Source organism: Anser brachyrhynchus (genome assembly GCF_964034855.1).
Source record: "Anser brachyrhynchus genome assembly, chromosome: 17".
NCBI classification, from domain to species: domain Eukaryota; kingdom Metazoa; phylum Chordata; class Aves; order Anseriformes; family Anatidae; genus Anser; species Anser brachyrhynchus.
Window position 1 is genome coordinate 16,162,500 of NC_137710.1, and position 12,542 is coordinate 16,175,041.

The window sequence follows — 12,542 nt, forward strand, 5'->3', positions numbered from 1 at the left end:
ACAGGACCCGTCAGTGAACAAGGCATATTTCTTCTCATTTTCCGGTAGCTTGTTGTACAGTGGGGCTTCTTCAGCACGAACCACCTCCTCCTCTGATGATATCCCAAAGTATTTGCCTTCTGGCCAGTCCATAATCACCTCCAAGATTCCTGGGCGACTGGGGTTTCCTATTCGAGTTCGCTGAGTAATCAGTGCAACCCACTTGCTCCATGTAGCATCAGTTGCATGATGTGTAGAGGGGACCCTTCCTTTGAACATCCAGCCTAGTACCGGCAGTCGGGGTGCCAGGAGGAGCTGCGCTTCAGTACCGACCACTTCCGAAGCAGATCAAACTCCTTCATATGCTGCCAATATCTCCTTTTCAGTTGGAGTATAGCGGGCTTCAGATCCTCTGTATCCCCGACTCCAAAACCCCAGGGGTCGACCTCGAGTTTCCCCAGGTTCTTTCTGCCAGAGGCTCCAGGTGGGACCATTCTCCCCGGCTGCGGTGTAGAGCACATTCTTTACATCTGGTCCTGTTCGGACTGGCCCGAGGGCTACTGCATGAACTATTTCCTGCTTAATTTGTTCAAAGGCTTGTCGTTGCTCAGGGCCCCATTCAAAAGCATTCTTCTTACGGGTTACTTGGTAGAGCGGGTTTACAATCAGACTGTAATTTGGAATATGCATTCTCCAAAACCCCACGACACCTAGGAAAGTTTGTGTTTCTTTTTTGCTAGTTGGTGGAGACATAGCTGTTATCTTGTTGATCACATCCATTGGGATTTGACGGCGTCCATCTTGCCATTTTATTCCTAAAAACTGGATCTCTCGTGCAGGTCCTTTAACTTTATTCTGTTTTATGGCAAAACCGGCCTTCAGAAGGATTTGGACTATTTTCTTCCCTTTCTCGAAAACTTCTTCTGCAGTGTCACCCCACACAATGATGTCATCGATGTACTGCAGGTGTTCAGGAGCTTCCCCCTGCTCCAGCGCAGACTGGATCAGTCCATGGCAAATGGTAGGGCTGTGTTTCCACCCCTGGGGCAGCCGATTCCAAGTATATTGGACTCCCCTCCAAGTGAAAGCAAACTGTGGCCTGCACTGTGCTGCTAGAGGGATGGAGAAAAATGCGTTAGCGATATCAATTGTGGCATACCACTTGGCTGCCTTTGATTCCAGTTCATACTGGAGTTCTAGCATGTCCGGCACTGCAGCACTCAGTGGTGGCGTGACTTCGTTCAGGCCACGATAGTCCACTGTTAGTCTCCACTCACCATTAGACTTTCGCACTGGCCATATGGGACTATTAAAAGGTGAATGAGTCTTGCTGATCACTCCTTGGCTCTCCAGTTGACGAATTAGCTTATGGATGGGACTCAGGGAGTCTCGGTTGGTGCGATATTGCCGCCGGTGCACAGTTGTGGTAGCGATCGGCACTTGCTGTTCTTCAACCCTCAGCAACCCCACAACAGAAGGGTCCTCTGAGAGACCAGGCAAGGTAGACAACTGTTTAATGTCCTCTGTCTCCAAAGCAGCTATGCCAAAAGCCCAGCGGAACCCTTTTGGGTCCTTGAAATATCCTCTTCTAAGATAGTCTATGCCAAGGATGCACGGAGCATCTGGGCCAGTCACAATACGGTGCTTTTGCCACTCATTACCGGTTAGACTCACTTCAGCCTCCAATACAGTTAACTGCTGGGATCCCCCCGTCACACCATAAATACAGATGGGCTCTGGCCCTTTATAGCTTGATGGCATTAGAGTACATTGTGCACCGGTGTCTACCAAAGCCTTATACTTCTGTGCGTCTGACGTGCCAGGCCATCGAATCCACACAGTCCAATAAACTCGATTGTCCCTTTCCTCCCCCTGGCTGGAGGCAGGGCCCCTCTAGTCCTGGTCAGAATCTTCGTTTCTGTGTCTAAAGGACTGCCTGCTGGAAGTTGGAGCAGCAAACTTTTCAGAGAATTCCTTTTTCCCACTTGTTTTCCTTTGCAATTCACGTACCCGTGCCTCTAGGGTTGCAGTAGATTTTCCATCCCATTTTCTCATGTCCTCTCCATGGTCACGTATGTAAAACCACAGGGTGGCGCGGTGTGTGTGCCCACCATATTGTCTTCCTTGCATAGATGAACGTTTACCCCTAATAGCTGAGACACTGGTTTGTACAGGTGGGGAGGAAAATAATCTCTCTTCAAGCTGGTGGATCTTTTCAGAAAGTTTCTCCAAAGTATTCTCTTTTAGCTGGTGGACACTGGTTCGTTCAGGTGGAGGGGAAGATAAATTCTCTTTAAGTTGGTGGACCTCTTCAGAGAGTTTCTCCACAGCCGAGACACAGGCCTGTAGGGAAGAGGAGAGATTTCCTTCGTACTGCCGGAGTAATTTAGCCACTTCATTCACTGGGGGATTCTCCTCCGCTTTCCAGGCTATTATTGCCAATGAGCTGGCATATGATGATGGTGCACTCCGTACAAACTTTCGCCACATAGGTGGTGTACACTGGACTGCATCTGGATCTGCGGATGTTTGTGCGTCGTCTAGGGCCTTATAAATTACTTCCCGTACGGCCAATTCCCTCAGGTACTGAATTCCCTTCTCCATGGTGGTCCATTTGCCTGGTAGACATACAAGTTCTTCCTTGAAGGGATACCTTTCCTGCACAGCTGACAGGAGACGCCTCCAGAGACTGCGAGATTGTGCTCCATCTCCAATTGCTTTGTCAATGCATGCATCCCTAGCAAGGGATCCCAGCCGCCTGGCTTCCTTGCCCTCTAATTCCACATAATTGGCTCCAGTGTCCCAGCACCGGAGCAGCCAGGTGACAAGCTGCTCGCCTATACAGCGACCAAAATCTTTTCGCACATCTCGTAGCTCACGCTGGTATAGAGTCCGGGTAGTTACTGTTGATTTTTCGACACCCTCATTCTCATCTTCAGTCTCCTGCACCTTTGATGGCTGGTGTAGAGTCCGGGTAGTTACTGTTGATTTTTCGACATCCTCATCCTCATCTTCAGTCTCCTGCACCTTTGATGGCCCAGCCTCGTCTTCACTATGCCCAGACTTAGCAGAAGACTGTTTGCGTTGTAAACGGCCTGAGCCTCTATACCATTTCTTCACCTTGTCTACAGGGGCAACTTGCACTGCTACAGCTCGTTTCTCTAATCCAGACACAGGGTCTGCCACAGGGGTTGGAATACCCTCTGCGGGGTCAACTTGCACTGCTACAGCTCGTTTCTCTGACCCAGACACAGGGTCTGCCACAGGGCTTGGAATACCCTCTGCGGGGTCAACTTGCACTGCTACAGCTCGTTTCTCTGACCCAGCCACAGGAGTGGGAGCAGCTGCAGGAGCTGGAGCTGCTGCAGGGGCTGGAGCGGCTGCAGGAGCTGGAGCTGGAGCGGCTGCAGGAGCTGGAGCTGGAGCGGCTGCAGGAGCTGGAACTGGAACGGCTGCAGGAGCTGGAGCTGGAGCGGCTGCAGGAGCTGGAGCTGGAGCGGCTGCAGGAGCTGGAGCGGCTGCAGGAGCTGGAACTGGAGCGGCTGCAGGAGCTGGAACTGGAACGGCTGCAGGAGCTGGAGCTGGAGCGGCTGCAGGAGCTGGAGCTGGAGCGGCTGCAGGAGCTGGAGCTGGAGCGGCTGCAGGAGCTGGAGCTGGAGCGGCTGCAGGAGCTGGAACTGGAGCGGCTGCAGGAGCTGCAGCTGGAGTGGCTGCAGGAGCTGGAGCTGGAACGGCTGCAGGAGCTGGAGCGGCTGCAGGAGCTGGAACTGGAACGGCTGCAGGAGCTGGAGCTGGAGCGGCTGCAGGAGCTGGAGCGGCTGCAGGAGCTGGAACTGGAATGGCTGCAGGAGCAGGAGCGGCTGCAGGAGCTGGAGCTAGGTTGCTAGTAGCATCAATTGCAGCTCGATAGGCACAAGCCAGACCCCAGCACGCTACAGTGATTTGTGTCACTTTGGAACTGCCAGAGTCATGACACCTTTTTTTCAAGCATTCTGCCAGCTTTTTAGGATTTTGCAGTTGTTCAGGGGTGAATGTCCAAAACACTGGAGGTGACCACTGCTCTAGAAACCTGCCCATATCCTCCCACACTCCCTGCCACTCGCAGCTATCCCGCCTCAAGACAGATCTCCGGATGAGATTCCTAAGTAGTTGTTTAACCCTCCACAAAATCTGAAGCGCATTCAGGAGACATAACAACAAGAGCAGGCTGGTCTGAGTATCCCAAGGATATTCAACATCTCGGAGAACCACCGTAACTAACTCGGGGGATAAGAGGGTGGTGGTGAAGGAGAAAGGGAGAGTGAACAGGTAGGGAAACATGTCTTCCCCTGTCCCCTTCACAGATTGGCTCCCTAACGAAAACAGGCAATAGGTGTAATTGCTAATAGTTTCCGAGATATGGGTTCCAAAGTATAGAGTCGACGTCAGTGCTGAGTACAAATACCAGGTTAAAGTCGTGACCAGATATTTCATCATTTCATAAGCCATTGCTACACCGCACAGTACCATAACAATCTTAAACCAGGGCCCGGAAAGGATAAACAGTGCAACAGGGAGCACATACAGAAAGTAACGCACCATAAAACTCAATTTGGAATACAGGTACAGCAGACTGGAGATTAAGGCAATCAACATCGTGACTAGCAACTATTAAGCAGGTCCAATACTTATACCAATTTTAGTTTAACACACTCTGGTCAGATTTGTCGATATCTCAACCCTTCGTGCCCCACGTTGGGCGCCAAAAGGACTGTTGTGGTTTAACCCGGCTGGCAGCTAAACACCACACAGCCGTTCGCTCACCCTCCCCCCTCCCTCTCTGGGATGGGGGAGAGAAACGGGAAAGTGAAGCCTGTGAGTTGGGATAAAGACAGTTTATTAAGACAGGAATATAATAATATAAGGAATATAAGGAATATAATAATAACAATAATAATAATAATAGTGATAATGATAATAGTATTAACAATAATAATGTATAAGAAACAAGTGATGCACAATGCAATTGCTCACCACCCGCTGACCGATGCCCAGCCTATCCCCGAGCAGCTGGCCCCCCACCCCGGCCAGCCACCCCTATATATTGTTTAGCATGACGTCAGATGGTATGGAATACCCCTTTGGCCAGTTTGGGTCAGCTGTCCTGGGTCTGTCCCCTCCCAGCTCCTGCTGCACCCCCAGCCTGCTCACTGGCAGGACAGAGCGAGAAGCCGAAAAGTCCTTGGCCTGGTGTAAACACTGCTCTGCAACAATTAAAACATCAGCATGTTATCAGCGCTCTTCTCATCCTAATCCAAAACATAGCACCCTACCAGCTACTATGAGCTACTTAACTCTGTCCTAACTGGAACCAGGACAGGGAGTTAACCTTGCCAGATCAATCAGGGCTAGCCTTGGGGATCTCCGTGAGATCCTTCTCCTGCATCGCTTGTATGCAGGCTGGTTTTTGAACAGATGCAGCCAAATGGGAGAACCCTGAGTTCTTCATGACACGGGATTGTACTCTTTCCTGTGGGTCTATTCCACTGACCCGATAGGCAGCTAAAATGAATCTATGCCCCTAACCCAATAGGCAGTTAATATGTTTATTTAATGTATAAATTCTATCGCAGGTATTCCTCACCAAAGTGAAGGTGAAGGTGCAGAGCTTACCAAGGAGGTGTCCCTGTCTTGGTGGAGAAGGAGCACAGAACATCGACTGCCTCTTGTAGGTTTTGAATTTTTCTTCTCCCCCCCAACCCCCCAGCTCTCCCTTTTTTCCTCACTCTAGGGTTTTGCTGTCATTAACTTTTTTACCACTACCTCCTAACACTTTTATATCCTAAGCTTATCTGTCCCACCCTGGGATGACAACGAGCATATTTTGGGCAAAAAGTTGCGTATTATAGTCTTCTATGTTTAGCATGTACTTCCTTAATCTCATTATCTCCTTAAGAGTTAACTTGAATGTTTATTTTATAAGGAGTGAAGAAAAAGGTTTCACTTTGGGCACCGCAGACTTCAAGATTCTGTTCTGATGCCCAGAGAGGGTTTGGCACAGCCTGGGTATGCTGCTTTTGTTCAGAACTAAGGCATGTAGGCCCAACTTTTCCAGTGTGCTCCAGGCACCTGTCAGGACCCCCTGGGGCAGGACAGCCCAGCCGTGAGCTTGAGAGAGCTGGGCCATGGACGTCCTGGCTGTGGAGCTTCTCAGGGGCAGAGGTATGGTGGAACCAAAAGAGAGTGTTCATCTCCAGGGGAAAGAGAGAGAAGTCCGCCCTGTGGCACTTGGGGACTCCTGGACTCGCACATCCAGCACCTCGCTCAGGACCAAGCATGGGGACGCAGCTCCTTGGGAAGCCAAGGACAGGGACTGTGACCACATGGCAGCCCTGTGCTGTCAGGGGCAGTGCATATTGTGACCCAGAGTGGTGCTAGGCAACCGCCATGTCCCACTGCAGGGCTGACAGGCACAGCCTCAGTCACCCCCAAGGCAGAGCTGGCCCCAGCCCAGACGTGCGGCTCCCAACAGGGTCCTGGGGCACCAGTGCAGGTGGGCTCGAGCTGGATGGTCTTTAAAGTCCCTTCCAACCCCAGGCATTGTAGGATTCTATGAGGGAGGCAGTGCACAGGGAAAATGGGGTGGGGTGCTGATGTCTGAAAAAAGCAAAGAAACAACAAAACTAAGAGGAGGATTCAAACTAACAAAAGTGGTAGGATTGAAGGAAAGACCAAAGAAAGAAAAGGTCATAATGAAAAGAAACAACCAGACAAAACAAAAATCAAACAAAAACTGTCTATTCCATTGTTGCAGGGTTGGGAACGTACACCGATGGACACAAACGAATTAGAGCAACAGCCTTGGAGGAGTTTGAGGCAGCAAGCCGAGGTTTCAGCTGTGTTCAGAGAATGCCAAAAGGAAAGGCTGAAAGAGATGCTTGGAAAGAGCCTTAAGGGTCAAACAGGAGCAGACCTCAACAAATGGAGAAAAAACCTGGGGAAGCTCCATGCAATTTGAGGTAATCCGTGAGAGCTACAGGACATGCAGACACAGGCAGGTAACAAATACCAGACAGGTAAGCTGCTTTTCCAGAAGTAACGCAGGTAAGGCAAAATTTTCCCTAAGTACAATGTGGTGGAGGCAAAGGTAGCTAGCGGGCATGTACCAATGTCCAAATTAGCCCAAATTCTCTGTTACCTAGCCTAGAGGGATCCGGGTTTAGGATCCCCAAAGAAAAAATCTCTGTTGGAGGAAGCCAAATCTTTTTTCTAGAAGCATGCCGAGGTGAGAAGGCAAGGGTAGCTACCAGGCATACACTTCCCTGTAAACTTGGCCAAACTTGTGGTGTCCCTACCCTGAAGGGCTTTGCAGCTGGTACCCAGAGCTAAATGTGTCTCAGGCAGAATCCCATACATTTTGAGAAGCTTTTATGGAGGAAGCGATGGCAGCTAACAGGCATGCAGCTACGTCCAAAGTAGGGCCAAAGTTGAGAGAGACGTAACGTGGAGGGGTCTTCAGCTGGTATTGACAATCAGTTGTGTATTTGGAGCTAGCCCAGAAGTTTTGGAAAACAAGATGAGCGAAGGGAAGTGAAGGTACCCAGGCAGGTACCTCCGTCGGAAACTGGGCAAAGTTGTCAGGTACCTAGCCTGAAGCGATCTGAGGGCAGGATCCCAAAGTAAAACTGTATGTGGAGGTAGCCACAAGGTTTTGGCAAACCAGATCAGGCAGAGGCAAGAGAAGCCTCTTGGCATGCACCTCCCTCCAAAATTGGCCCAAGTTCTCGGGTACCTAGCCTGAAGGGTTCTGCGGACCGAATCCACAAGTCCCTCTCTCTCTGGAAGAGGCCCAAAACATTTCAGAAAGTATGCCTGGGAGGAGGAACGGGTAGGTGCTGGGCATGCACCTATTTCTAAATTTGGCCAAACTTCAGGTAGCTACCCCAGACGGATACGCTGCTTTTGTCCTCAACTGCCGCAGAGAGGAGAAACTTTTTCAAAAGTACAATCTGGCGGAGGCAAAGTATGCTACCGGGCATTTACCAACGTCCAAAATAGCCAAAATTCTGTTACCTAGCCCAGGGGAATCCGAGTTTAGGATCCCCAAAGAAAAAATCTCTGTTGGAGGAATCCAAATCTTTTTTCTAGAAGCATGCCAAGGTGAGAAGGCAAGGGTAGCTACCAGGCATACGGTTATGCATAAACTTGGCCAAACTTGTGGTGTCCCTACCCTGAAGGGCTTTGCAGCTGGTACCCAGAGCTAAATGTATCTCAGGCAGAATCCCATACATTTTGAGAAGCTTTTGTGGAGGAAGCAGAGGTAGCTAGCAGGCATGCAGCTACGTCCAATGTAGGGCCAAAGTTGAGAGAGACGTAACGTGGAGGGGTCTTCAGCTGGTATTGACAAGCAGTTGTGTATTTGGAGCTAGCCCAGAAGTTTTGGAAAACAAGATGAGCGAAGGGAAGTGAAGGTACCCAGGCAGGTACCTCCGTCCCAAATTGGGCAAAGTTGTCAGGTACCTAGCCTGAAGCGATCTGAGGGCAGGATCCCAAAGTAAATCTGTATGTGGAGGTAGCCACAAAGTTTTGGCAAACCAGATCAGGCAGAGGCAAGAGAATCCCCTTGGCATGGAACTCCCTCCAAAATTGGCCCAAGTTCTCAGGTACCTAGCCTGAAGGGTTCTGCGGACCGAATCCACAAGTCCCTCTCTCTCTGGAAGAGGCCAAAACATTTCAGAAAGTATGCCTGGGTGGAGGAACGGGTAGCTACAGGGCATGCGCATAATTTCCAATTTGGCCAAACTTCCGGAAGCTACCCCGGACGGGTACGCTGCTTTTGTCCAGAACTGCCGCAGGTAGGCAAAACGTTTTCAAAAGTACAATGTGGCGAAGGCAAAGTTAGCTAGCGGGCATTTACCAACCTCCAAAGTAGCCCAAATTCTTTGTTACCTAGCCCAGAGGAATCTGAGTTTAGGATCCCCAAAGAAAAAATCTCTGTTGGAGGAAGCCAAATCTTTATTCTAGAAGCATGCCAAGGTGAGAAGGCAAGGGTAGCTACCAGGCATACAGTTATGCATAAACTTGACCAAACTTGTGGTGTCCCTACCCTGAAGGGTTTTGCAGCTGGTCCCCAGAGCTAAAAGTGTCTCAGGCAGAATCCCATACATTTTGAGAAACTTTTGTGGAGGAAGCAGAGGTAGCTAGCAGGCATGCAGCTACGTCCAAAGTAGGGCCAACGTTGAGAGAGACGTAACGTGGAGGGGTCTTCAGCTGGTATTGACAAGCAGTTGTTTATTTGGTGCTAGCCCAGAAGTTTTGGAAAACAAGATGAGGGAAGGGAAGTGAAGGTACTCAGGCAGGTACCTCGGTCCCAAATTGGGCAAAGTTGTCAGGTACCTAGCCTGAAGCGGTCTGAGGGCAGGAACCCAAAGTAAATCTGTATGTGGAGGTAGGCACAAGGTTTTGGCAAACCAGATCAGGCAGGGGCAAGAGAAGCCTCTTGGCATGCACCTCCGTCGAAAATTGGGCAAAGTTCTCAGGTACCTAGCCTGAAGGGTTCTGCGGACCGAATCCACAAGTCCCTCTCTCTCTGGAAGAGGCCCAAAAGATTTCAGAAAGTATGCCTGGGAGGAGGAACGGGTAGCTACTGGGCATGCCCATAATTGCCAATTTGGCCAAAATTCAGGTAGCTACCCCTGACGGGTACGCTGCTTTTGTCCAGAACTGCTGCAGGGAGGCGAAACTTTTTCAAAAGTACAGTCTGGCGGAGGCAAAGTATTCTACTGGGCATGTACCAACGTCCAAAATAGTCAAAATTTTGTTACCTAGCCCAGAGGAATCCGAGTTTAGGATCCCCAAAGAAAAAATCTCTGTTGGAGGAAGCCAAATCTTTTTTCTAGAAGCATGCCAAGGTGAGAAGGCAAGGGTAGCTACCAGGCATACAGTTATGCATAAAGTTGGCCAAACTTGTGGTGTCCCTACCCTGAAGGGCTTTGCAGCTGGTCCCCAGAGCTAAATGTGTCTCGGGCAGAATCCCATACATTTTGAGAAGCTTTTGTGGAGGAAGCGATGGTTGCTAGCAGGCATGCAGCTACGTCCAAAGTAGGGCCAACGTTCAGAGAGACGTAACGTGGAGGGGTCTTCAGCTGGTATTGACAAGCAGTTGTGTATTTGGAGGTAGCCCAGAAGTTTTGGAAAACAAGATGAGGGAAGGGAAGTGAAGGTACCCAGGCAGGTACCTCCGTCGGAAATTGGGCAAAGTTGTCAGGTACCTAGCCTGAAGCGATCTGAGGGCAGGATCCCAAAGTAAATCTGTATGTGGAGGTAGCCACAAAGTTTTGGCAAACCAGATCAGCCAGAGGCAAGAGAAGCCCCTTGGCATGGAACTCCCTCCAAAATTGGCCCAAGTTCTCAGGTACCTAGCCTGAAGGGTTCTGTGGACCGAATCCACAAGTTCCTCTCTCTCTCTGGAAGAGGCCAAAACATTTCAGAAAGTATGCCTGGGAGGAGGAACGGGTAGCTACAGGGCATGCGCATAATTTCCAATTTGGCCAAACTTCCGGTAGCTACCCCAGACGGGTACGCTGCTTTTGTCCAGAACTGCCGCAGGTAGGCGAAACGTTTTCAAAAGTACAATGTGGCGAAGGCAAAGTTAGCTAGCGGGCATTTACCAACCTCCAAAGTAGCCCAAATTCTTTGTTACCTAGCCCAGAGGAATCCGAGTTTAGGATCCCCAAAGAAAAAATCTCTGTTGGAGGAAGCCAAATCTTTTTTCTAGAAGCATGCCAAGGTGAGAAGGCAAGGGTAGCTACCAGGCATACAGTTATGCATAAACTTGACCAAACTTGTGGTGTCCCTACCCTGAAGGGTTTTGCAGCTGGTCCCCAGAGCTAAAAGTGTCTCAGGCAGAATCCCATACATTTTGAGAGACTTTTGTGGAGGAAGAAAGGTAGCTAGCAGGCATGCAGCTACGTCCAAAGTAGGGCCAACGTTGAGAGAGACGTAACGTGGAGGGGTCTTCAGCTGGTATTGACAAGCAGTTGTGTATTTGGAGCTAGCCCAGGTACCTCGGTCCCAAATTGGGCAAAGTTGTCAGGTACCTAGCCTGAAGCGATCTGAGGGCAGGATCCCAAAGTAAATCTGTATGTGGAGGTAGCCACAAGGTTTTGGCAAACCAAGATAAACGGGAGGCAAGAGAAGCCTTTTCTCATGCACTTCCGTCGAAAATTGGCCCAAGTTCTCAGGTACCTATCCTGAAGGGTTCTGTGGACCAAATCCACAAGTCCCTCTCTCTCTGGAAGAGGCCAAAACATTTCAGAAAGTATGCCTGGGAGGAGGAACGGGTAGCTACAGGGCATGCGCATAATTCCCAATTTGTCCAAAATTCAGGTAGCTACCCCAGACGGGTACGCTGCTTTTGTCCAGAACTGCTGCAGGGAGGCGAGACTTTTTCAAAAGTACAATGTGGCGGAGGCAAAGGTAGCTAGCGGGCATGTAAAAACCTCCAAAGTAGCCCAAATTCTCTGTTACCTAGCCCAGGGGAATCCGAGTTTAGGATCCGCAAAGGAAAAATCTCTGTTGGAGGAAGCCAAATCTTTTGCAGAAGCATGCCGAGGTGAGTAGGCAAGGGTAGCTACCAGGCATACACTTCCTTGTAAACTTGGCCAAACTTGTGGTGTCCCTACCCTGAAGGGCTTTGCAGCTGGTACCCAGAGGTAAATGTATCTCAGGCAGAATCCCAAACATTTTGAGAACCTCTTGTGGAGGAAGCGATGGTTGCTAGCAGGCATGCAGCTACGTCCAAAGTAGGGCCAAGGTTGAGAGAGACGTAACGTGGAGGGGTCTTCAGCTGGTATTGAGAAGCAGTTGTGTATTTGGAGGTAGCCCAGAAGTTTTGGAAAACAAGATGAGCGAAGGGAAGTGAAGGTACCCAGGCAGGTACCTCGGTCCCAAATTGGGCAAAGTTGTCAGGTACCTACCCTGCAGCGATCTGAGGGCAGGATCCCAAAGTAAATCTGTATGTGGAGGTAGCCACAAAGTTTTGGCAAACCAGATCAGCCAGAGGCAAGAGAAGCCCCTTGGCATATAACTCCCTCCAAAATTGGCCCAAGTTCTCAGGTACCTAGCCTGAAGGGTTCTGCGGACCGAATCCACAAGTCCCTCTCTCTCTGGAAGAGGCCCAAAAGATTTCAGAAAGTATGCCTGGGAGGAGGAACGGGTAGCTACTGGGCATGCACATAATTCCCAATTTGTCCAAAATTCAGGTAGCTACCCCAGACGGGTACGCTGATTTTGTCCAGAACTGCCGCAGGGAGGCGCAACGTTTTCAAAAGTACCATGTGGCGGAGGGAAAGTATGCTACCGGGCATGTACCAACCTCCAAAGTAGCCCAAATTCTCTGTTACCTAGCCCAGGGGAATCCGAGTTTAGGATCCCCAAAGAAAAAATCTCTGTTGGAGGAAGCCAAATCTTTTTTGTAGAAGCATGCCAAGGTGAGAAGGCAAGGGTAGCTACCAGGCATACAGTTATGCATAAACTTGGCCAAACTTGTGGTGTCCCTACCCTGAAGGGTTTTGCAGCTGGTC

At 50.0% G+C, this 12,542-nt stretch overlaps 1 protein-coding gene across 1 annotated transcript in view; it reads left to right on the forward strand.

The window, feature by feature from the left end:
- MAJIN (membrane anchored junction protein) overlaps window positions 1-12,542 on the forward strand; it is a 121,273-nt gene that overhangs the window by 65,250 nt on the left and 43,481 nt on the right. Inside the window, exon 17 of the mRNA XM_080559625.1 lies at window positions 5,592-5,686. The gene's annotated coding sequence lies outside the window, so the exon portion shown is untranslated. The remainder of the gene's footprint in view (window positions 1-5,591; window positions 5,687-12,542) is intronic.